Source organism: Leopardus geoffroyi, chromosome A1, assembly GCF_018350155.1.
Source record: "Leopardus geoffroyi isolate Oge1 chromosome A1, O.geoffroyi_Oge1_pat1.0, whole genome shotgun sequence".
NCBI classification, from domain to species: Eukaryota; Metazoa; Chordata; class Mammalia; order Carnivora; family Felidae; genus Leopardus; species Leopardus geoffroyi.
In genome coordinates, this window is record NC_059326.1 from 112907849 (window position 1) to 112934851 (window position 27003).

A 27003-nucleotide genomic window follows, 5' to 3' on the forward strand; every position below is an offset into this window, starting at 1 on the left:
AGGGCCTCTATAGGAGTGATTAGGTTAAAATGAAGCTGTTGGAGTGAGCGCTGATTTCATTTGACTGGTGTCATCACGAGAGAAAATTAGGATACACGGAAAGATAGCAGGCTTGCAGGTGCACAGAGGGAAGACCACGTGACCACACAGCAAGAAGAAGGCCATTTGCAAGCCAAGGAGAGGCCTAAAAGGAAATAAACTCTGCTCACACCTTGATCTTGGACTTGTAGCCTCCAGAACTGCAAGACAATACATTTCTGTTGTTTAAGCCACCCAGTGTGTGGTATTTTGTTCTGGCCGTCCTAACAAGTACACAGTGGCATAGCGTGCTGAGACCCTTGGGTATGGAGGCGCTATTGTGGTAGGGTCCCCTATCTAAGAAAAGAAAAAAAATAACCTCAAGGCAACCTTGCTCTTCGCTTACTTGACAACATCCCTCACAACCTTGTACCATGAGACCACTTAATCAGACTACATGTTTGGGTGTTACCATATATGGGAGACAAAGAAGGAAAAAAATACATTAAAAAACTAGGCCACGTAGCATTCAGGGCTCAGTTCTTCGGCTAAGAACCCAACGGAGCGGTGTCGGCAGGAATGAAGTTGCTTCCTGGAAAGAAAAGCCTCCGTGTCATGACTCTCTGTGGCAGAATCCTGCTACGCTATGGTTGTGTACTAGAGAGGTAGCAGGTGTGGCTGGTGACATTCTTGCTGTTTGACCCGGTTAAGTCTATCCCCTGTCCCTGGAAGTAGGTGTTCTCTCCTGGAAGACAAAGGTCCTGGGCTGATGGACATCCTTGAGGTTCCTCCTGTGTCTGTGATGCTGTATGTTCAATGCATTGAACCTTTATAATCCCAGAGCACTAGGGAGTAAATGGACAAAGTGATTATTTGCGAATAATTCAAAAAAGCTCACAACACTTTGAAAACAATTCTTTTTTGCCCCCCCTAGTTTAAATGTATAATTGACAAATAAAAATAAATACATTTAAAGTGTACAGTATGATGATTTGATATACATATACTTTGTGAAATGATTACCACAGTCAGGTTAATGATTATAGCCATCATCTCACATAGTTACATTGTGTGTGTGTGTTAAAAACGCTTAAGATGGGGCACCTGGGTGGTTGAGTGTCCAACTTTAGCTCAAGTCAAGATTTCATGGTTTGTGAGTTTGAGCCCTACATTGGGGCTCTGTGCTGCTGACAGCTCAGAGCCTGGAGCCTGCTTCAGATTCTGTGTCTCTTTCTCTCTGCTCCTCCCCCACTCATGCTCTGTCTCTCAAAATAAACATAGGGACGCCTGGGTGGCTCAGTCAGCTAAGCGTCTGACTTCGGCTCAGGTCATGATCTCAGTTTGTGGGTTCGAGCCCCGCATCGGGCTCTGTGCTGACAGCTTAGAGCCTGGAGCCTGCTTTGAATTCTCCCTCTCTCTCTGTTCCTCCCCTGCTCATGCTCTGTCTCTCTGTCTGTCTCTCTCTCTCTCCTTCAAAAATAAATAAAAACATTAATAAAAAATAAAAGTAAACATTAAAAAATTTTTTTAATTACAAAAAATAAATACAAACACTGAAGATCTACTGTCTTAGCAAATTACGCTATTATTAACCATAGTTACCATGCTGTACATTATTTTCCCAGAACTTACTCATTTTATAACTGAAGGCTTGTATCCGTTCACCAAAATCTCTCCATTTTCCCCAACCTGCAACCCCTGGTATTGTTCTATTCTCTACTCTCTGTGAACTTGGCATTTCTTTTCCTTTATTTTACACATGTAAGTGAGATCATGCAATATTTGTTTTTCTCTGTCTGGCTTATTTCATTTAGCATAATGTCCTCTAAAGCTCATCTATTTTTTTGCAAGTGCCGATCATGGCTAAAAAATATTCCATCATAGATACAGATATAGATATAGATACAGATATAGATATAGATACAGATATATGTATATATGTACACATATATGATGGAATACTGTTCACCTTATATATATCACACACACACACACATATATCAGTATATATAGGCATCTATATGTATGAGAGTATACGTATGCTACATCTTTATCCATTCACCCATCTATAGACACTTAAGGTTTTTTCCATATCTTGGCTATTGTGAATAATGTTGCAGTGAACATTGGAGTGCACATATCTCTTTGAGATATTGTTTTTCATTTTCTTTAGAAATACACCCAGAAGTGGGATTGGTAGTTCTGTTTTTAATTTTTTGAGGAAGCTCCATATTGTTTTCCAGAAAGGCTGAACCAATTTACTTTCATATCAACATTGCAAAAGGTTTCCCTTTTCTCCACCTCCTTGAAAAGATTTATCTCTTGTCTTTTTCCTAAAAGCCATCCTAAGGAGTATGAGCTGTTAGCTCCTGGGGGTTTTGATTTGCATTTCCCTGGTGATTAGTGATGTTGAGTACCTTTTTATGTACCTATTGGCCATTTGTATGTCTTTTTTTTAAATGTTTATTTATTTTGAGAGAGAGAGAAAGCACATGAGTGGGGGAGGAGCAGAGAGAGGGCAAGAGAGTGAGAATCCCAAGCAGGTTCCCTGCTGTCAGTGCAGAGCCCAACATGGGGTCCGATCCCATGAACCGTGAGATCATGACCTGAGTCAAAATCAAGAGTCAGACGCATAAGTGACTGAGCCACTCAGGCACCCCCATTTGTATGTCATCTTTGGAAAAATGTCTTTTCAGTCTTTTGCCCATTTTTAATTAGATTATTTGTATGTTGCTATTGAGTTGTATAGGTTTGTTATATCTTTTGCATATTAGCCCATCGTGAGATATATGGTTTGTAGATTTTTTTTTCCTAATCCATAGTTTGCCTTTTCATTTTATTGATTATTTCCTTTGCCATTCATGAGAATTTTAGTTTGATGTAGTCCCACTCATTTTTCCTTTGGTTGCATGTGCCTTTGGTGTGATATCCAAAAAGTCACTGCCAAGAGCAATGCCAAGGAGCATTTTTCCTGATGTTTTCTTCTAAGAGTTTTTAATTTCAGGTCTTATATTTAAATCTTTAATCCATTTAAAATTAATTTTTGTGAGAGGTATAAGATAGGGGTCCAATTTCATTTTTTTTGTATGTGGATATCCAGTTTTCTTGGCACCACCTGTTGAAGAGACTGTCCTTTCTCTATTGTATGTTCTTTTCACCCCTATCCAAGATTAGTTCACTGTATATGTGCAGGTTTTTTCTGGGATCTCTGTTCCATCGACCTATGTGTCTGTTTTCTTTTTTTTTTTTTTTTTTAATTTTTTTTTTCAACGTTTATTTATTTTTGGGACAGAGAGAGACAGAGCATGAACGGGGGAGGGGCAGAGAGAGAGGGAGACATAGAATCGGAAACAGGCTCCAGGCTCTGAGCCATCAGCCCAGAGCCTGACGCGGGGCTCGAACTCACGGACCGCGAGATCGTGACCTGGCTGAAGTCGGACGCTCAACCGACTGCGCCACCCAGGCGCCCCTATTTTCATGCCAATAATATACCAGTTTGATTGCTATATAGCTTCATAATATAGTTTGAAATTAGAAAATGTGATACCTCCAACTTTGCTTTGACAATTCAGAATCTTTTGTGGTTCCATAAAAAAAAATTTTTTTTGCTTTGTTCATTATAAGCCAATCTCTTTTTTTCTTATTAAGTTTTTTATGTTAATTCCAGTACTGTTAGCATACAGTGTTACATCAGTTTCAGTTGTATAATACAGTGACTCAGTAATTCTATGCATTACGCTGTACTCATTATGGTAAGTGTACTCTTACCTTACTCTTACGCCATCACCTATTTTACTCATCCCCCCAACCCATCTCCCCTCTGGTAACTATCATTTTGTTCTCGAGAGTTAAGAGTCTGTTTCTCAGGGGCACCTGGGTGGTTCGGTCAGTTAAACGTCTGACTTCGGCTCAGGTCATGATCTCCCGGTTCATGGGTTCAAGCCCCGCATCGGACTCTGTGCTGACAGCTGAGAGCCTGGAGCCTGCTTCAGATTCTGTGTCTCCCTCTCTCTCTGCCCCTCCCCTGCTCGTGCTTTGTCTCTCTCTGTCTCTCAACAATAAATAAATGTTAAAAAAATTAAAAAAAAAACAAATGCAGTGGATTTCTGTACCTTGATTTTGTATCCAGCCGCTTCACTGAATTCGTTTACCAATTCTAGGAGTTTTTTGGTGCAGTGTTTAGAGTTTTCTCTATATCATATCATGTCACCTGCAAATAGTGAAAGTTTTACTTCTTCCTTACCAATTTGGATATCCTTTATTTCTTTTTGTTGTCTGATTGCTGAGGCTAGGACTTCCAGTACTGTGTTAAATAATAGTGGTGAGAGTGTACATCCCTGTCTTGTTCCTGTCCTTTGGGGAAAAGCTCTTAGTTTTTCCCCATTATGGATGATGTTTGCTGTGGGCTTTTCATATAAGGCCTTTATTATGTTGAGCTATGTTCTCTTTAAACCCATTTTGTTGAGAGTTTTTATCATGAATGGATGTGTTGTAGTTTGTCAAATGCATTTTTCTTTTGTGTGTGTATGTGTGTGCTTTTATGTATGCGTATTAGACTTTGTTTATTCTTTTTTACATTTTCTTTTCTTTATTTGTTTGTTTGTTTATTTTTAATGTTACATACAACACCCATTGTTCCTCCCAACAAGTGCTGTCCTCAATGCCCATCACCCATTTTCTCCTCTCAAATGCCTTTTTCTAAAGGTAGTTTTTTTTTTTTCCTGTATCTGTGAAAGTGCCATTGGAATTTGATAGAGATTGAACTGAATCTTTATATTGCTTTGAGTAGTATGGACATTTTAACAGTGTTAATTCTTTTAGTCCATGATAATGGGAATACCTATTTATATCTTCTTCAGTTTCTTTCATTAATGTCTTAGTAGTTTTCAGTACAGAGGTACCTCCTTGGTGAGAGAAAATTTATGCCTGGGTGTTTTATTGTATTTTCTATTGTTAACTTTCAAAATAAAAATCAGTTATTTTGCCAGCAAAAAATAGGTTTATTTGGGAATAACAGAGACTTGTAGTTCAGGACATACAGGCTATGACAAAACCATAGGCAAGTCTAACACAAAGGAGAGGAACATTATTTTTTGGAGAAGGAGGAGGAAATTGGGAGGGGTTGTTTTGAATGAAAGTCCATTTGAGAAACATAGGAGTTCAGAGTGATGGTGGGTTTCTTGTGGGGTAAGTTGCAGGCATGATTGATTTCTTGTAGGAGATTCAAGGTACATCTTATCTTGTTGGAACCTGTAATTGATCATTCTTTCCTGTTGATGATTCCTCTGTTAGGGTCTGCAAGTGACAATTCTTCCTGTAACTGACATTGAGCTGTACCAGTTCCCCCTTCTAGTTTCCCACATACACTTCAGTGAGGATTCTCTTTATTTATTTTCACAGTATTAGTGTAAATTGGATTATTTTCCTAATTTCTCTTTCCAGAGAAATTCGCTATTAGTGTATAGAATTGCAGCTGATTTGTGTATGTTGGTTTTGCATCCTGCAGCCTTACTAAATTCAACTTATTTTAACCATTTTTTCGTGGAGACTTTAGGGTTTTCTTTACATAAGATCATGCTGTATACAGAGGTAATTTTACTTGTTTCAACCTAATTTGGATGCCTTTTACTTCTTTTTCTTACCTGCTTGCTCTATTTTGGACTTCCAGTACTATGGTGAATAGAAGTGGCAAGAGTAGTCGTCTTTGTCGTGGTGCTGATTTTAGAAGAAAAGATTTTAGCTTTTTACCATTGAGTGTGACTTTAACTGTCAGCGTTTTATATATTGCCTTTATTATGTTGCAGTACATGTGAAGTATGTATGTTCTTCTACTTATTTGTGGAGAATTTTTATCGTGGAAGGATGTTGAGTTTTATCAGATGCTTTTTCTGCATCTTATTGAGTTGATTGTAATTTTTATCCTTCATTCTGTTAATGTGGTATTTCGCATTAATTGACTTTCATATTTTGAACCATCCTTGCATCCTTGGGATAAGTTGAACTTGATTATGGCGTATGATCCTTTAAATGTGCTGTTGAATTCTGTTTGTTGTACTTTGCATTTGATACCGACTCTGTTCCCTGGCTTAGCAATTGCTTGGATGGCTTCTGGTATCCTGGATGTCATTAGTCCTGTAGAGTTGTTGATATTCTTCCCTCCAAAACTAATAATAGGTAACATGAATTGAGCTTAAAACATGTGCCAGTCACTATACAAAGTATGTTACGTCTATCCTGTCTTTTATGATGAGGATATTGAGGCACCATGAATCTATGTAACTTGCTCAAGGATCCACATTTTCATGCAGAGGAGCAGAAACTTGCATCTAGCAGCCTGTCTTTATACACCATACTTTTAACCTGTATTATATACTGCCTCTGTGTAATGATATCCCAGCAACATTGTGAGAACAAAATGAGACTCTGCATTGTCTCATGCACATAGGAATGCACATAAGACGCATGTAATGTATTACTACATAAAAGGCAGAAAACAAATATTGCCTCTAACTTGCAAAGCTCTTCCATTATGCTTGATGCTCATATTCTAGCACACAATAGTCAAATAGTGACAAATATGGATGCATTGACACCCCCATGTCTAAGAAGGAAGGAAGAATGTGTGGCGCTAGATTCTGAGGGGCTTAGTGGGCACAGATCTTGAGGATCTCATGGGGAACCGGCTGTTTAAGATGACCAGCGGCAGGGTCTCCTGGCTTCACACACCTTTAGGAGGTCATTTCCTGGTCTTGCCTAGATCCTATAAGCATAGGCCTAGCCTCTTTCACTGCAGACTGGTTTCCTAATTTGTGCTTGGCTTGGGCAGCCTGCTCAGATGCCCCCCCACCCCACCCAAATTTCCAATCACCTTTCCACCCTTTTTAACTCTACTATGGGTAGAGAGATAAGTGGAGTTAAGCTCTTCTCCAATGATACCAGATAAAGTGGCAAGGTATCTAGGGAAATTACGCAAATGGAATAGTGGTGCAAGAGATACTTTGCACTGTGTGCCTTTTGCACTCGTTTGGCTCTATATCCTGTGAATGTATTATTTATTCCTACAAAATGAGATCCAAGACTAATGCATAAATAAACAAATAGATAAATCATGTTCCCTAGGTGATTTTGCTGCCTAGCCCGGTTTGAGAATCACTGAATTAACTCATCACAAGGGACAGAAACAAACTCAAAGTGCTTAGCCCATTTATCAGCCTTCTAGTGAAGTCATCCGCCTTGCACCCCCAGTGCTTACTAGAGAGCCCAGGGGAGGGTGCTCAACAAGCATTTGTTGAGTTTAAATCAATCCTTACCTTTTCTCGACAACAGACTGAGATGAGCTTGGTCTGTTGACTCCTGTGTGTATCTTTACATACCACCTGCAGACTAATGGCCACATTATCACATCTTGTGTGAAAGCCTCCAGTTTTCAAATGCATATCCCTGAAATGTATTTCACTGGGGCTCCTTGTCTGATCCTGTTCTTTCAAAATTATACATTGTGCTCTTTTTGAGATTAATTTGGAAAGGGCCTTGGGCCAAAAGTTAGAACTCTATGAATACAGGGACTAGTGGGAGCTTCGGGAAGTATTTATGGAGGAGGGCACAACTTGACCAGGACTATGAGAATGATTCAAATTTTCACTGTCCAGTGCAACCACAGGAAAGATAGACCTGGAGCTAAGAGACTCCAGGTGGGGGGTACAGGAGCAGGAATTATAGCATCAGGAAGAGCTTCAAGCAGGAAAGTATGGTTTGGGAGCACTTAGCTATAGGAAAGGACACGAGGAGATGCAGGCTGGAGAGAGGGAGGGGCCAGCTCATAACAAACAATCCCAAGGTATTGGGCTTGATGTACATACATAGGAAATTATCATTACTATAGTACTCGTATTAGTAAGACCTTCTTGGGGAGATGAGACAGATCCTGGCCTTGGGGCTAAATTTAGGCTGTGGTTTTAAACAAGAAATGTGTCCCAAAGTTTGCTGCAGAAGCAGAACAGTTCAAGTGAAACCATGCTCTCCAGGAAAAGAATGTGTTCTTGGGGTGGATTCAGCCAGGTTTTGATGTTTGATGAACCTGCTGAGAATAATGAGGAGACAGGTAGTGAGTGGACAGAATAAGGAGATAATCATTCGTTAAAGAATAAAGTGTGGAAGCAGAGAAATAACATTTCTCTTCTCAGCATAATGGGGAAAGAACGAGGTGGGTGACGATAAAGGTGGTCCAGGGTGAATGGAGGATGTAAGTGACAGGAATCAATTCCTGACAACAGTGTATCCGTTCTCAGCTCGGAGGCAGAGCCAACCTGGACTTTTGCTCCATATCCTCCGCTCAGTGAATCCCTCTCTTGTTCCCTAAAGCGTTTCTCACAGAACCATTGTTGGAAAGGGTGGGAGGTGCTCTTCCACCCCCATGTGAAGGCTGCCAGGCAGCCAGCTTGCCCTGCGTCTGCCTGCCTCCCCACAGATGGCAAGGGACCCCAGACAATGTGAAAGACGCCCCGTCAATGGAAAATGGAGCAAAAGAAAGCACCCCCTACGTGAGCCCTGTTTGCCCACAAAGTGTTTTGAGGGAAGAAATAGGAAGGGAATTATGCAAAAGTATCTTCTCTCAGAAAGTCAATGTCATTCCTCCAGAACAGCAGAGAAACCTGTGGAGTATGGCTCACACTTACAGATTCCACCCCCATGCTGGATTGTTGTTTGTTTTTGCAGACTAAGAAGGCTTAAAAGGTGGGAGTTACCTTTTGATGGAACGGGATGCAAAATGTCTCTCGCCTAGTCGGTTTCAGGTCTTACAAATAAAGGCAGATTCCTTAACGGGATTATATTTTCCTGTCTGTCGTTTTCTGTTTAAAGCTCTTCCGTTAAGAGCTCTTCGCGTGTGATATGGGGCTGGACGTAGAAAAGATACTCTTCAGGGACCAGTGTGGGATAGAACCCACACTTGTTACTCTGTCTGGGCCAGTGAAATTTCCCCTTAGGCCAACACATAAGTGGCTTTCTCAGTCTTGATCTGTAGGGGCTATGCAATGTCAATTTGTACGGGCAAAGGTCTAAGGGCACACAGAGACCAGAGCGTCCCTTTGCTTCTGTGGCTGAACAATCAACCTCAGCAAGGCAAGACCAGCACAAGGTTAAGGTGAGTAAGGTGCCTAAGGCCAAAATTTAAGGAGGCACTCACTCTTGGGGGTCACTTAAGTGCAGGGTCAACCCTGACAGCCTCCTTAAATTTTTGTTCTCCAAATGCCTCACTCTGGTCCCTGCCCAGAGTCTCAGTGTTCCATTCACAAACACTCAGACATTTCATGCCTTGATATTTTATGCAACTGCATCAACATTTATCCAGTAGATGTATTTCTAAACATTATTCACAAATTTATTCACAAATATTGAGAAGCTTCATCTGCTTCTTAGGATCCTCCACTGGCAGTGACCCAACCATGTTAACTTCGTATTTTCCTTACTGCTTCATGCCGAGAACCTTAAAAGCACTGCAGGAAGTTGACATTAAACGAATTGATAGAAGAGAAATAACCTTGGGTGATCACCTCCCAGATTCACCTGTTGCACAAGTTTGTTTTCATGTGTAATTTCCTGTACGTTGAGACCACCTGTGTTAAATTTGGATTCCTCTAATTCACTGTTGCCCAGACCAATCAAGAGGCTAAACAAAATACAAGTGACCATCACTTGTCTTTATTGCCCACCCATCATGCGTACACTCTAGATCAAGGCTATGTGCTGTATTACACTTACAATACCCAACCGATCCTGGGTTCTCAGGGTTGAAATAAGTGGGGACATATTTAACTACCTGGAGAAAATTGTTTTTTCATTCTATAGTTCTTGAGTCAGTATCTTGCCAAACAAGGGCATCTCTGTCAGTCTGAGTCACAGGATTCAAATCCTTTGGTTTTAACCTTTAGTGTAAACCAAGAGGTCAATTTTGGCCAGTTCAAGGCTGAATCCAAGACAGTTTTAAGACTATAGCCGACAGAAGACATCTATAAGTCACCTCCCTCCGAGTATCACAAGTTCTGCTATCTCTGTTAGTCATTGCTGAATGCTCTGGCAGTATGATAACTGAATATCTAAGAGGGATGTTACATTTCACATGGGTGGCTCTATCAGCGTTTCCTTTGTGACTGTTTCCACCATTGCTTTTATGTTTAAAAGGCCCTCACCTGTTTACTGTTAAAAAACAAAATTCACCTGAGTAAATTTTGTATATTTTATTGGCTCTGTTCAATGATCCACGAATCAGGGAGCATCCAACGTAATAGAGAGAAGGCATCTCCAAAGAACTGTGCAAAATGAAAAACTTTTATAGGCAGAAGGGAACAGGAACAAGAAGTTATACTAGGCACAAAAGCAGGTTGGTTATTGTAAGGTTACTAACTTTCCTTTAGGGGAAGGCAGGCATCTATTAAGGGATTCCTGAATAATTCCATTTCCAGGAGAGTCAAACTATAATTAAGTCAAGTCTCGTTTTGGTGCTATGGGGCTTAGCATAAGCAACTCCACTTGGGGCCTGTTGTCTTGTTTTTAACAATTCTCCCTTCCTGGCTGGACTCTTAGCCTAAGAGATGTGGTAAAAAACAAACAAACAAACAAACAAACAAAAAAAACTTAAGGCAATAGCTTACCAGCTCCTCCCAGCTACTGCTCGGGAGTTCTCACAATTTTTGCTGAATATCTGTGTGCTGTTCACAGGTCATGATGTCCAGTTCACATTCTCCAAGTCAGTCATTCCTGTTGTCCCTTTTCTGTCTTAGGGAGATCATTTGGTTGGTAGTTCCTGTGTTCTAGATTTAGAGCTGTTTGTCTTTGGAATGTTTTTCTTTCCCCTGGGTACATGGTTTCGTTTAGCTCAGGGAAGAAGGCCTAAAAAAAAAAGTTCCTGTTAGGCTCTGAATATCTGCTTCCAATTTGGCCAATTTTTGGCCATAGAGCTACTTTAAAAAAATCCTTTCAAATATCTTGTCAGATTTCATCCAGGACAAACAGCAACTATTCTTGGCTGTGTTGAACAAACCCTTGGACACAAGAGGTATCTTCAAAGAGGGTGCAAGGGGTACTATCCTTGAGGATCCAGTGCCACTCCCAAAATATCCCAAAGAAAGAAAGACTTAGACATTTTATCTGAGAGCTAGTAACAGTTAGTGGGACCCTTGCTACAGATGGAATACAACTCACATTTCTGTCCAGGCATATTTTGCAGCTCCCAACTCCCAAACCGCGACGGAGCTTCTGTATACACTCGAGCTGGCAGCCTGCGTGTGGCAGGCAGGCATAAAGCCAAGCCAGGTTGTTGGGACACAAAACAAGAGAAACAAGGACATAGTTTTCCCTAGGAGAGAAAGGATCAGCAACCAGCAAGTGCCCCCAAACCAAATTTATAAGGGTCTGGATTTGGAAAGGAAGGGACAACCTGAGATTTTACCTCCTTCTCTCTACTGGACAGGACAGAGATCCAGAATAGCTGACTCTGGTGTGAATTCTCATCCTTTGCTGGCTTCTGCCAGTTTCCCCAGGATCCCATCTGCTGTCTCCAGAGCGAGTGAGGTTGAAAGTAGGGAGTATAGCCCTCGTATCTACGAGAATTTGGCAAGGTTTACCATTAATTTTAATTTTAGTTTCCTCTTGAAGCTTTAAGGAAATAACGTCTAGCAGTTTACTGGAGCATTCCTCAGGATCCCCTCAAGTATGGGACCAGCCCAGATGGTTTGGGGGCTACTCACTTGGTGGACTTCTGTTGCTGGTCTTCGAGTCTCTTCAGAGGGGAAACAAAATTCAGAGAGAGGATTAGTAGACTGAGTAGTCAGGTAAGGGAGGATGGAGGGGAGCAGTGGGAGTCACATTAGTCTTACATAGTCATGTCTTAGTTTTCCCTTGTATCTTTAATTCTCCTTAGACTTTTGGAATCTTGAGGCCTATCAGAGGCTTCTAAATTCCAATTACAATAGGTACTCTCCCCTGTTTATTTGAGTTAGTAGCCCTGGCTTTCAACTTCATTCCTTAAATGAATGATCTTGTCTAATGGGAATGTTCTCCATATTGGCCGTTTTAATTTTAGACTGTCTTTGTAAGATTCTGCCATTTTTTATAGACACGTACAGCTTCGGAGATCTGTAGGTCTGTAGATATAAGTAGGTGTGGTAGAAGGTGGCACATTGGTTTCTTCGAAACTTCTAAGCCTTGGGTTTCTCAGAGCCAAATTAATGACTAAGAGGCATTAAATACAAGCAGATAGGGACAGACCAGTGGCCACAAGATCTCCATGGTACTAGCATATTTTTTTTGTGGAGGAAGAATGAAACGGTAGGGCATCATCTGACAGAGCTGACACTGGGAGATCTCCAACGTAGTCGATGGGTATTTAATGGAAGGCACAGCAGGCTAATTTGAAAATGGCAGCAGAAGTGGGGAGGGGCTTTTTCTCTGTAATACCGGATAAGTGTAAGGAGTCCACAAGAGAAAGGTCTGAGGGATGCTCAGTAGTCTGGCCCCTGTGAATTCTCCACACCAATGAGCCAGAGCTCCTGCCAGGACGCAGTCCCGCCTAGAGGAATAACTGCTCAGAGAAGCAAACCAAACAGAACAGAGACAAAGGGACAAAGAAGGGCAAAAGGGGGGATGGGAATAGCCAGGAAATCAGAGGAAGCGGGCTGCCCTACTTTAGAACATTGTAAAACAACAGGAGAGGGACCTTTGAGAAGTTATAAAAGCTATCCTGAACCACGCCTCATTCTAAAAGTTCAAGGAACCAATTTCAGCACAAAAATCAGCAATAGGCAAGTATGAAAGTCAAATCCATACCAAGTTATTGTACGAAAAAGCAAAATAAGGAGCAGAATAGCATCCCTGCAGACAGTGAAAGCATGCCAGAAAGATTTGCTCTCAAAATAGATTAAAACTATGACCTACTATTTCAACACAAACTGAAAGATTAAGAAAATGATGTAAGACATTAAAGGATAGGGCAAATCGGAATTAGAAAGAACTCAGAAATGAGGTGATAATGCTCAGGAAAGGACTCAAGATAATGTAAAAATCTGTGGTGCTTGGAAATTTTTTTTTTTTTTTTTTACCAAATGATTAGAGTGACATAGATGTAGGAGGACCCATGAGCATTATTAGATATATAGGTACTTGTAAAACTAAAACTCATTGAGAGCTAAGTTCATAGTTACTACATACTGTGACCATTTACATCCAGTAGAACTCCAGTAAATGTAGCGGGTGGGCATGGCTAGAGCATGTGCCAAAATAATTTTAACGTTTCCACCGATCATATTGTACTATTGATTGTACTATTGTACATATTGATACTGTTAGTATCAGTGTTATTACTATGACACTGTCACATGTACAATACATGAAAACACAAATGAGTTATAATAGAACATTTTTATTCTGTCACCTCTGCTGTCCTTGAGAGCCAGGCTGCTCAGTGTGAAATAAAGGAGGTGCATATATAATAGATAAAAGGTTAAGTAAATTTCTTTAGGTTTAAATTTGAATTGTAAGAGCAAAACGAACTCATGAGGTCCTGTGTGTGTGTGTGTGTGTGCGTGCGCACGCGCGCGTACATTTGTGTGCATCAGTGTGTGTGTATTACTTAGCTCTGTGTACTACTTAAAATGCCTTGAGATAATTACCAACATCATAGTAATCATGGTCTTGAAATAAAATTTGTAACCCAAAGAAACCTGGTTTTCTTAAAGAAATAGCTTATTCCAGAGAGGATGGCCAGGAGGCTACCAGATCCTACTTGGGTCATGATAGAAAGACTCTAGAGATGACTTAACGAGTCTGCCACTAGTTAAAGGTGGGACAAAATTGAGTTTCGGTAATGAAAATGATTATAATGGGTTGAAACCGACCAAATATGTTTATTTCCTGAGTTTATGGAATTAAGACGTTATTCACCTTCAGAAAATGACAGCAAACCACTTTCATTATCTTGAAAACCAGTACATAAATGGAAAGGGCCAAGCATTTTACGACCTTCATGAACTGTAGCAAGAGTAATCAAAAGAGTAAAAAAGTACAAGTGTCTCTTTATCAAATATTCCAATGAAGAAACTCCTAAAATGTCTCCCTCCCTTCATGTTCTGATCTTCGCTGACAACATTTTAGCCTCTTTCTCCCTCTTTTCGCCACATCTGGGTGAGCCAGGACGGCCAATGGCTGTCTCCTTTGGCACCTGGAGATGGTTCAAACCATGCCAGCTCCGCTGTGCCCAGAAACCTTCACCCTACCCTGTCTTCTAATCACAGTAACAACCACATGCAGTCTCCTTTCCCTGCTCCCTCGAGTCATTTTTGGGGCCAGCTTAGGAAGCCGGCAATGCTGTAGTCTGGGTACAGCCCCATTATGTAAGTAATAAACCTTTTCATTCCTTCTCTGTGTATGGTATTTATCAGTCTTGACATCCACCCCAGTTTTGGATGGGGATCCATCCTCTCTTTCAGAGTGATCTCACCACGGACAAAAATGAAAAGATAAATATAGGATATTGCCATTGGTAACCCCCAATTAAAAACAGCATTTACGCAAAGGCTGCTGACATCATAAAATGAGAGGTACCTCAGACACTGTGTGCTTCCCATAATTTTGATAGAATTTAAATCTGTGTGTGTCAATGTGCGTGTGTATTCAGAATAAGTGAAGGTCTGTTGGATCATGGACTCAGACCTACTAGTGGGAAATACCAGTACAAAAACGGTACACATTGGTACTCCTTTTCTGGAAAGACATTTGGCAATAAAGTTTAAGAAGCTTAAAAGCCGTAGAGCTCTTTATCTACCTTGTAGATATCAAATCTAAGGAATAATTAATGACATGATAAAACTTTATATAGGAAGATTTGCAGTGTAATAATGTAGTTTCCTATAAAGTAGTTAATGAGAGAAGGGATATAATGTCTAGAAGTAAAGGGAAAAGTTGAACAACATGCCATAAATTAAAAGATGCCTTTGAAAAAATGTGATAAGCATCAGTGCTTGAAATATATGCCATAGTGTTGTTTTTTTAAAAAGGCAAGAAACAAATGAGTGTTCAAAATGGATGTGTATGGGAAGAGTAAAAACCCTGGGAGAAAATGCAGCAATGCAAACTCTCATGAAAACCAGTGTCAGAGCACTGTTCTCGAATCAGCCCATGAGAAATGACAGCTCGTCAGCAAAGTCATCAGGCGGCACCTGCCCAACACTCTGAAGTTTCATGTTCACAGTGGACCATGTCTGTAAAACTCATTTCTGGTTCAAATACTCTCATAATAATTAAGGAAAGGAATCTTACCACTCCATAAAAGGAATGATAACGGGGAATGCTCCTACATTTTCAAATAAAAGATACAGATCCTTGTCAACATCATCACCTTCTTCAGCATCATGGTTTCTGTGCCTGTCAGGGGTGGGCTCATCGATCACAGAGCCCTGGGGTCCTTGACGGCAACTTTCCCTATCAAACTAGAGCACACTCATGAGAATTTCCATCTCCCTGGCAAGACTGTGAGTTCCAAAGAACCGTGTGCGCATCCTCCCTGATCCCTGCTGGAACCCTGGCTCCCAGCCCAGGAGAGAATACCTGATTAATATCTGTCAAGTGAATGAACAAATGTTCCTATAACAGATGTGCTCCTGGGGAACCAATTCTCCACTGTTTAAGCCTTCTTACTCTAATGAGAGATGGACTGAAATTATTTATAGGAAAGAATGCTACGTGCCCTGTACCTATCTAGTAGAGTGCAGTTAAATGTGGGATGCCTGCTACTTCAGTATTAACACTCTCTCCCATTTCTTGTATCCAAGAAAGTATAGGCATTGTGCCGAGTAGTTCACATTCATTATGTCTAATACTCAAACCATCTTATCTCTCTATCCATTTTGCCAGTGTGGCCATTAGGACTCAGAGAATTGGTGTGACTGGGCCAAGACCACCCAGCTGGGAGCTCCCAAGTCAAGGTGACTGTTTCAGTAGCTCACATGCAGTACTAAGGATCAAATCAAGAAATGAGAGAAAATGAAAGATATCTCTAGATGTCTCCAAAGAAGGGAATAGGTATGAATATCATCAGTCAGCAGGGAGCCTAAGTTGCTAGAAAACTCAGAAATCTCCCAAATGTTTCAGTTGGTTTGCTCAGCTTTTTTTGAAAAGGAAATAAGGTAAGAATGGAGTTCTTCAGTCAGATGCCTAATCCTTCAGGGAAGGGAAGGCAAAACATAGTGTTAGAGATGAGAGTAGCTTTTTTTCTTTTTTTTAAACTCCGTTAAAAATTCTTGAAAAGGTGAAACACAAAGGATGCTAAGGGAAATGGGAGCTTGAATCAGGGATTATTTTTCCCAAGTTTTTGCTAAACTTTCACTCTATGGAGACTGATTATTGGGAGATGAAGAAGAATGAGCATTTGAAGTATTAATGTTGGACACAAGTTCACAAAAATGAAACAAGTATCCAAATGACAGGCTTGACCATTTCATGTAGAAATATATACATGTGGAACTTTAATTAGACACTTGACACTAAAAATGGAAATTAAAGGATTATATATGTCCTTAATAATAACCATGTAGGAGGAATGGTCAATAATGGGGAATTTAAATGCTTTCATAAATGGGATTCAAAATTCATACTGAACAGAAAAAATTAAGATTTAAAAACAGTGAAAGACCTGTTGTTAACCAGTCTTCAGCCAGTGAAAAATTATAAAAATCAACGAAGATTTTACGGATGCTAACGTTTTTAGAGGAATTTTCAGCTCCTTACTTTAGTAAGAGGAATTCATTGTACCACCCTGAGACAGAAAATATTCCGGGTATCTCAGACAAAGTTAAATAATATACAAATTGACAAGATTCTTATTGTCTGTTGCAGACCATTGGTTCTCAGTACTGCCTGCATATTAGAATCACCTGGACAGCTTCAAAAATATTCATTCTGGATCCCTACCTTAATTAAACCAGAACCTTTGGGAATGAGAATTGGTGTTTTTCAAAAGCTTCCATGATGATTGTACTTTGCTGCCGGATTGAGGATCACTAATTTAGAAAGTGAAGAGTATGATTATAAACCGAATGAGCATAAGAACCATGCAAGATTTATTCAAAACATTGCCTGGGACATGATAGATACTCAATAAAGACTTACTGAATGGATTGAGTAATTTAGTAACCCTGTGGCATATCTATAATTAGGAAAGCCTACCAATGCTTCCCACTCCATAATATCATTTTTAAAATTGCGTGTGCTGAATGATAACTTATTTTCAGTTTTCCTTGGGCATGTGTTCAAATAATATTTTCTAATTCATAATTGGAAGACATGAGGGTCCTATGAAATGATGCTGGATTTCTTGTCACCAAAAGGAACTGGATGCCTGGCTTGCCATCATTATAAATGGTCCCTTAGCCCATAATATGGGATGAGACATTGCTGAAATTCTGGCTCAAGAAGCCATGCTTTGACACATTTTTGATGAGGACCCACTCTAAGACATATTCTATATCAGAACCAATGTATCCGTACATTTAACTCTGAAACAAAGTTCAGTAGTGACCTTTAATATAGGAGATAGTCTGACATTTTCTGTTCTATTTTATTAATTAAAAAACGTTTTAAAAACTTAATTTGATGACCTACTAGGGGATTGGCAGTCACACTTTGAGAAACACTGCAATAACGGGACAGTGCAAATAGCATGGCTAAGGCAAAATAGGAAATGCCTTTCTTGCTGTGGAAGAGAACATAGATTTTCAGGGCTTATAACTAACTCATGATAGCCTGATTTGTTACACTTGCCACACATGTATGTTTTATTGTTTACTGTCTATCTCTTGCAACATGAATGTATGCCTCATGTAGGCGGAACTCCCATATGCTTTGTATACCATTGTATCACCAACTAGGTACAAAAGCAGTGCCTGTTCAACATCATCACCTTCTTCAGCATCATGGTTTCTGTGCCTGTCAGGGATGGGCTCATGGACCACAGAGCCATGGGGTCCTTGCAGGCAACTTACCATATCAAGACAAAGGGAGTGTAGCCCTGGTATCTACCAGAATTTGGCAAGGTTTTCCATTAAAGCTTAATGGCAATGGCTCATTAAATTGATGAACACATAAATAATTAAGTCCCTAGTATAATGGTTTCCCAGACCCAATAACATTGAATGTAATTTTCCGTCTTTTTCCAAACAGCTTTCATTTCCAAAGTCCTCATCATACAGTTTTCATCCTCTTGAAGAACTATGTCATTACTATTTTGTTTTTTTTTAAGGGATTACTAAGGCGATCCATGGCATATTCAGTGGAAAGTACCGTAGGGCTCCTGCAACTCACCCCAGGGTTAAAAAAAAATCATTGTTGCCTTAAATTCATGGCCCTGAAGCCAAAAATAGTATCCCTATGAATGAAAAGAGAGAAGGAAAATCTATCTTCTCAATGTTCTTCTGGGAGTAACAGTTCCTAAATATCTTGGCAGGGAAGTAGGCAGACTTTGGAAGTAAGACAGCCATCAGATCAGGAGCCTGGGAGCCAAGTGTGATGAATGCCAATGAAGCTGCCAAAGCACGGCAAGTTCCTGGCCCTTGGGAAGGAATTGAAAAAAGGAGAAGTAAGTGGTAAGAGGCACTGGGTGGAGGAAGTGAAGAGACAAAGGGCTACAAGGCAGAGACCCTAGGAACACAAATGCAACCCAGGGAGAGAGAACAGAGAAAAGGGAGAGGACATAGATCAATTGCTATCCACCCACCCACACACAACACATTGCAGATACCATGTAAGTCTGTATCAGCTAGCGCTCATGGTGCCGCGTGACTCACAAGTTTCAGTTCATAGATGTGTTGTGCTTAGAGATTTATAATCTAAGCCCCTGGTGCTGATAGAGGGTAAGAATCCAGTCATTCACTCAGTCAGTGATTATTTATTGAATGTTTGCCTTTTGCAAACACTAGGAATAGAATTGTCAATATAGTAGACATAGTACCTGTCCTTCAGGAATTCCTTTTTTTTTTTTTTTTGAGTTTATTTATTTATTTTGAGAGAGCGAGAAAGCAGGGGAGGGGCAGAGAAAGGGAGAGAGAGAGAGAATCCTAAGCAGGCTCTGCATTATCAGTGCAGAGCCCAACCTGGGGCTCGAACTCATGAACTGTGAGACCATAACCTGAGCCGAAATCCAGAGTTGGACGCTTCACTGACTGAGGCACCCAGGTGCCCCTGGGGAATTTTTATTCTAATGAGAAATTTAGATGCAGATAATGTTAATAAGTTAATTATATAATTAATTGTTGACTGCAATTTTAAGAGTTATGAAGAGGGCCAGTGGTACTGTAAACACTTGAGCTCGGATCTAAAGCATGAGGAGGAGCCAAGCGGAGCATTCCAAGTAGAGAAGACAGCATTTGCAAAGGCCCTGGGGCAGTGGAAGTATGTTCCAGTCGAAGACGGTGTGGCCGGCAGGCAGCGAGAGAGGACAGAATCTCTAGGCAAAGAAGCAGGGTCTGGGCCATGCAGGAATCTGCAGGGCATGCAGAGGATTTCCCTTTTGTCTTGAGAGAAACATGAAGCCGTTCAAGGATTTTGAACAGTGTTCAGGGGGTGCCGGTGGGGAGAGAGCAGGGGCAGGATCTCACACACTGCGCCTGTCTCAGGTTGATCCTGTGGCAAGTGTTTCCGCAGGCTGCCTGTCAGGTGTCTGGAACACCCCATTCCAATCCCAGCCGATGCGGATCTGTGGGACAGAAGAGCTTTCGTTCTGTTACTGGAGCCTCTTTCAGCGTATCCCTCAATCTGTCCAATTTACTGTGCAGAGAAGTTCCCCAGCTTAAGTCGTTTCTCATTAGAGAATGATTTGAAAAGGAAAAGGCTTTGCCTGCCTGTTACTACTGAAGAAAATGGTCTTGGGCGAGAGAGGCTTCCCTTCATCTGGGGCCGGTAACTCAAGCCCTCCAGTAATGATTTGCCATAGATCCGCCTAAATCCTCATCATCTCACCCTTTTAATCCTCAGCTCCTTCTCTACATATCAGGCTTGGGAGGGCACAGATCCCCTTCTTCATTAAGAAAAACCCACAGCCCCGTAACCTGAGAATGTAGATCCGTCCATGTAGGAGTGCGGCGGCATGCATCTTGGTGAAATTTTGATGACAATGGAATTCTGCTTTCCACATGGGGGCATCGAGAGCCAAAGGCCTTGGGTCTCCAAAAGGGTCTGGCTCTCCGGAGCGCCCTGTCTAGACAGCTAAGATGCATGTTTCCAGGTTTCCTTATAGTGCTTTTAAGATTAGATCAAATTCAATCTGACCATGAACTATGGTTTCTTAATAAATAAATAAATAAATAAATAAATAAATAAATAAATAAATAAAACCTATTCTTGAAAAAAAATTCAGGTGTGAGAAATCTGAATCCATGTGGGAGCGCTCGAGTTTAGCCCCCACATCTGACAGGGAGGGAAAATTGGGAAAATCCTTTTAAATATTTACTAAGCAGTTATTGTGTGCCAGGGACTGGGCTGAAGCTTTAAATGTACCATTTCATTTGATCCTCGTAACTATTCTATGAAGTAGCTGCTAGTAACGTCTGCATTTTGCAGATGAGGAAAATGAGGCTAAAAATGGTTCATTCACTGCCCGGGACTGTGATGGAGCTGGGATCTGAGCCCTGTCTACACAACCCAAACACCTACTGTTTTAATTCCAATACAACACAGTAAGATTGATTAGGTAAAACATAGCAACACCGGGGCACGTTTCCTAGTATTGTCCAGTACTGTGAAGGTAATAGCTCAGGCTGGCATCTAGGGAAGGCGGTCCTTTAAGGGTTAGAAATCAAACCCTTGCGGGCACCTGGGTGGCTCCGACTCTTGGTTTCAGCTCAGGTCATGATCTCACGGTTGGTGAGTTTGAGCCCCGCGTAGAGCTCTGCCCTGACAGTTCGGAGCCTGCTTGGGATTCTCTCGCTCTCTCCTTCTCTCTCTCTCTGCCCCTTACCCACTCACACTGTTTTTGTCTCTCTCAAAATGAATCAACTTAAAAAAAGAAAAAGAAATTGAGCACTTCCCTCCCCTTCCATAAAGTGTCCCAAAAGACCAAAAGAATTCAAAAACAGGAAGAAAACCAGAGATGATGCCATACCCATGTCAGAAACTTGCAGGAACTTCTGCTGTGGTACAGAACATGGAATGGGTGCAAGGGAACTGAACCCTGGGGAGGGGGCGGGGCAGGCTGTGGGACAAAGGGGTTTTCCCCCTCCGGTTCCTCCTACACTGTGGATTGATTAGTCACCCACAGAGTCAGCCCAGCAGGGCAGAGCTTCCATGAGAGGAAAAGCCCTGGGGAGGTGGACTGCATGTTGAGAGGCAATTTAAGAACAGCTGGGTAGATTTATTTTTTCTCTCTGCGTCTATGATGCCAAGAAGGTAACAAAATATTACCTACAGCAAACATTTAAATCAGAGCACGCAACTCATGCAAAACACAACCTGCTCCTACATAAGAGCCTGTTCCAAGGAATGGAGTACACGTTTGTTTCTTAGCCTTGGGACTGATTACACAGGGAAGAGTCTGTTGGTATCTGTGGTACACAGAGAAAGATGATGCACTATTTCCTGGTTTTCAAGGTGTGGAAATTTGACTATTATTCCTTTTTTCCTGCCCATCCTATAAGACCCAGCTCATGCCCACTCTTTCATAAAGCCATTACTGAACCTCTCCATTTCTCATCCCCCTAAACCAGAGGTGATATCTACATCTTTTTCTGTTTGCTGACTGTTGTTAATTTCAAAAGATGCAGTTGTGGGGTGCCTGGGTTGCTCAGTCAGTTGAGCATCCAGCTCTTGATTTTGGCTCAGGTCATGATCCGAGTCATGGGGCTCTATACAGAGTATCGAGCCTGCTTAAGATTCTCTCTCTCTCTCTCTCTCTCTCTCTCTCTCTCAGTCTCTCTCTCTCTCTCTCTGTCTCTCTCTCTCTCCACCCCTCTCCCCTTCCCTCTCTTTCTCTCTCTCTCTCTGTCAAAAAAAAAAAAAAGATGCAGTTACATCAGGTAAAAAAAAAAAATCACACCTAAGTATTACGAAAGCATACAGTGAAAATACAGCTTTCTGCCATGCAACCCTCATTGTTTCTCTTCTCAGCTTCTTGAATATCTCCAAAGACAGTTGTCTATACCAGAAAATAGAAGTTCTCTCTGCACATCGTTCTTCCCCTTCCTTCTTCATCTCAGCATATAGCCTTGGAGATTATTCCACATCAGACCTACAGATCCCCCTCATCTATTTTCATGGCTCACTAGTATTACCCTTACATCTCCCTCTTTTGAATCCCAGTGATGTACCTGCATTGCCAGTGTTAAGCTTTGTATCTCATACTTGAGATCTAGTGCCCATGTGCATGCTGTCTTCTCTGCTGGATTTTAACTCATTGATGACAAAGACTACGCATCATTCTTTGACATATTTCCTTTGGGCTTATTATACCGTAAGGTAGAAGTATGCAATAATTAAATCGTAAAGCTCTATCACGCTTTCCGATCGCTTTTTGGCCATAGAACAGCAGTTTTTAAAATTGAGGTAAAATTTAAAAACAATAAATTGTACAAATCTTTTGTTTTTAACATTTTTAATGGTTGTTTATTTTTGAGAGAGAGAGAGACAGAGACAAAGCAGGAGCGGGGAAGGGCAGAGAGAGGGAGACACAGAAACCGAAGCAGGCTCCAGGCTCTGAGCTGTCAGCACAGAGCCCAATGTGGGGTTTAAACTCATAAACTGAAAGATCATGACCTGAGCCGAAGTCGGACTCTCAATGGACAGAGTCACCCAGGCACCCCAGATGTACAAATCTTACGTGTTCAGTTTGATAAGTTTTGAGAGTTGTAACTACCACTCAAAACATGACATGGAATATTTCCATCATTCTGGAAAGTTCCCTCATACTGCCTTCCAGTCCATTTTATCTCTCTCACCATCACCAACACGTCAGAAGCAGTGATTTTCTGATTTCTGTCACCATGTATCAACTTTATATAATCTTGTACTTAAGTTAAATGGAATAGCAAACTGATACTCTCATGAATATTCCTTTTCATTGTGGAGTAGTATTTTACTTTATGAAATTTGTTTCTGAATGTTCTTTTGTCAGTGGATTTTCATCCCTTCCCCAATTTTACCTATGATGAATAAGGTTGCTTTGATCATGCTGGTACTAATCTTTTAGTAACCTGTGCTTTCTTTTCTCTTGGGTACATACCTAGGAGTGCACTTCCTGGGTCATGGGGCACATCAATGTTTAACTTTAATAAGAAATTGCCAAATTCTTATCTAAAATTGTTGTATCATGTTAAACTCCACCAGCAATGCGCAAAGGTCTCGATGTTCATTTTTGCCCACATTTGATATTGTTGTCTTTACTTTCACTATTTGTGCATGTGTGAAATAATACCTCGTAGTGGTTTTAATTTGCATTACATGATGAGCAGTGATGTTAAAAACTTATTGACTGTGTGTTATCTTCTTTTTGAAGAATTAGTTGTAGTGTTTTGTCCATGTTTTTTAATTTTGTTGTTTTTTGTTCTGGATATGAGTCACTCATCAAATATATGTATTGGAAATATTCTCTCCTGGTTTGTGGGCCTACTTATTTACTAAATGGGGTCCTTGATGAGCAGAAAATTTAAATTTGACAAAGTCAGGTTTGCCTTTCCCCCCCACCATTATCATCCCCATTTTTGTGTTCTGTATAAGAAATCTTTTGTCTACAAGTCATGAAGATATATTCTTTCCTGTGTTTTCTTCTAGAAACTTTATTTCTCTAAGCTTTCTGTTTAGGTATATGATCTAACTTGAATTAATTTTTGTATATGGCATGAAATCGTGGCTGAGATTTCTTTTTATTCCATATAAACATCCAGTTATTCCAGCACCATTTGTTAAATAGCGTTCCTTTCTCCATTGTCTTTGTGCCTTAAAACTCAGTTGTCTGTGTATGTGTGGGCCTGTATCTGGATTCCCTGTTCTTTCCCACTGATCTTATACCAATACCATACTGTCTCAATTACTATAACTTTATTTAGAAATAATAGAATCTAAGTTCTCCAATTTTTTTTTCAAGATTGTTTTTCTTATTCTAGACCATTTAAACTTCCATATAAATTTTAAGATTACTTTGCCATGTTCCCCCAAGAAAGTCTGCTGGGATTTTGCTTAGGGCTGAACTAAAGCCACAGATCAATTTGGAGACAATAGACACCTTCACAATTTTGAGACTTCAGATCCATGGAAATTATATACCTCTTCATTTATTTAAATTTTGTTTAATTTCTCTGAGAATGTCTTGAAATTTTCAGTGCAGAGGACTTGCACATCTTCCATTAGATTTGTTCTAAGACGCTTAGTATTTTGGGTGCTGTTATAAATTTAATAGTGTGTTCCAATTGTTTATTATCAGAATAATGCAAATACAACTGATCCATATATGTTGCATATGTATTATAATAGTTATGTTTTGTTGATGAATTGCCCTTTTAGTCATTATGAAATGTCCTTGTTTTTCCTCTGGTAATTTTCTCTGTTCTGAAGTCTACTTTGTCTGATATGATATGGCTATGCCACCTCCCTTATGTTTTGTGTATGCATGGTCTGTCTTTTTCAGTTACTTTACTTTCAACCTGTGTGTGTCTTTATGTTTAAATATGTTTCTTGTAAACATTCTTGCTTTTTTAAAATCTTGTCTTACAAGGTCTGCATTTTACATGGAGTGCTAATTCGTTTACTTACAAAGGAAGTATTGATGTAGTTGGATTTTATGTTTATCTTCTTGGTGTTTGTTTCGGTTATGTGTGTATTTGTTTCCTAGGCCTGCCATAACCAAGTACCACAAACTGGGTAGATAACAGAAAGTCATTTTCTCACAGCTCTGGAGTCTGGAGTCTGAAATGAGGGCATCAGCAGGGTTGGTTCCTGATAAAGGGGAAGGAGGGAGGGAGTTGTCCTAGGCCTCTCTCCATGGCTTGAAGATGGCCTTCTCTGTGTGTCTTCACATTGTCTTTCCCCTCATGCCTGTTTGTGTCCAATTTCCTCTCCTATCTATCTATCTATCTATCTATCTATCTATCTATCTATCTTTTACTTATTTCAGAGAGAGAGAGAGAGAGAGAGAGAGAGAGAGAGAGAGAGAGAGAAACAGAGGAAGAATCCCAAACAGGCTCTGTGTCCAGTGCGGAGCTCGAAGCGGGGCTTGATCTCACACCCACGAGATCATGACCTGAGCTGAAATCAACAGTTGGACACTGAATAGACTGAGCCAACCAGGCGCCCCAATATTTCCTCTTCTTATAAGGACACCAGTCATGTTGGATTAAGGCCCACCCTGAATGACCTCATTTTAACCTAATTACTTCTTTAAAGACCCTCTCTCCAAATACACTCACATTCTGAGGTACTTGGGCTTAGGACTCCAACATCTGAATTTTGAGGGCACACAATTCAGCCAATAACAATGTTCCATAATATCCTTTCTTGTACCTTCCTTTGTACCTCCTTTCCTGCCTTGTTTTAGACAAATCAGGTATATTCCTAGTATTCCATTTAATACTTTCTATTGACTTTTTTTTTTAGCTGCACCTCTTTGTGTTAATTTTTAGTTGGTTGTTCTAGAGATCACCATCTGCAGCTTGAACTCCTCACAGCCACCTTCATTGTTGCCACACTGCCCTTCTGTTGACTTCACCCTGGCCTTTGTGTTCTTTTTGTTTTATATTTACCTTTACATCTGCTGTGAACCCCAAAACATATTATAATTAATTTTGCCTTAAACATTTATCTCTGAAAGAAGTGTGAAAATGAGAAAAAGCTAATAGTCTTTAAGAAGTTTTGTATATAAAAGATAATAAAAAGTTATGTGGTATTGTAAAGAAACATAACGATATAGACATATATCTATTTACATACATTATTATTGATTATCATTAATTAATAATAATGTGACCTTTGATTTTCATCGGGCAGGTTAAACATGCTGTTCTGTTGGCTCTGGCCTCCATGAAAAAAGCAGTTTCTAACCTTTGCTGTTACAGTGAGAGAGGTTAGTGCTAGGCACAAAGGGAAAGTCTGGAAGCAGGAAAAAATTCAGTCTTCTCTGTAATACTAGGCTTATCACCTCCCACTCCTGCCCAGACATAGGAATCCTCCTCTACCATAGCCCCAGGAAGCTCTTTGTCAAGACCCAGCAGGCTTTGGCACGCCAGGAGAGAGACCCCTCCCGAGTTTTAGCATTCAGGGAGTCTATATAAGGAATCACTGGTGGTTCTTCAGACCCCGTCACTTACTCTTTGCAAGGATGATGGGCAGAGCAGAGGCAAAGAGAGAAGAGGTCTTCTGAATACAGGAGTGATGTGGTTTCTAGGAGTGACTCTCTATAGTTGACAGTACTGGGACTTGGAGAGGTCAAGAGTGTTTTGATGTGTACCTATGGAGCTCCCAGTGAGGACAGAGTGGTTTGGATGGTCCTCTCTGTCTTCCAAGCAGCCCCATTCTTCACATCACATAGCTTTAGAACCTTGATGGCAGAAATGAGATGCAGTGTGTGGGCATCTGGGAGTTAGCAAGGACCGTGCTGTGCAAGCGTGTCATGTCTCTTTGCTCCCCATCCCCCTGGCTATCACCCTGGTAGTGACTACTCATGTTCTGAACGGAGATTGTCATCTGAGGAGACCCTAAGGGCTCTGGGATCAGGCAGGGGTCCAACAGTCCGAATGAAAAGCAAGTCACTAAATTCAAAATGAGAATGACAGTTGGCAAGGGCTTCATCGGAATTATTTCATGTACAGAGTGCTTTAAAATTTGCCACATGTGAATGTTTTATCAAACTGTGATATTCCACATGTAATTATCTTCACTGATGAACTTGAATTTTGAATATAAGACCTCATTAGAATATGCCATTATGTAGTAATCATTATGGCCCCATAGATTTGATCAATA

The 27003-nt window shown here is 40.6% G+C and overlaps 1 long non-coding RNA gene across 1 annotated transcript; it reads right to left on the bottom strand.

The window, feature by feature from the left end:
• Positions 1–348: 348 nt before the first annotated feature.
• LOC123601165 lies at positions 349–11947 on the bottom strand. The gene is made up of 5 exons (XR_006714014.1): positions 11892–11947; positions 11640–11794; positions 10668–10905; positions 8763–8913; positions 349–863 (listed from the first exon to the last, which is right to left on the bottom strand). It is a non-coding gene; the product is annotated as an uncharacterized LOC123601165 (long non-coding RNA).
• Positions 11948–27003: the final 15056 nt, after the last annotated feature.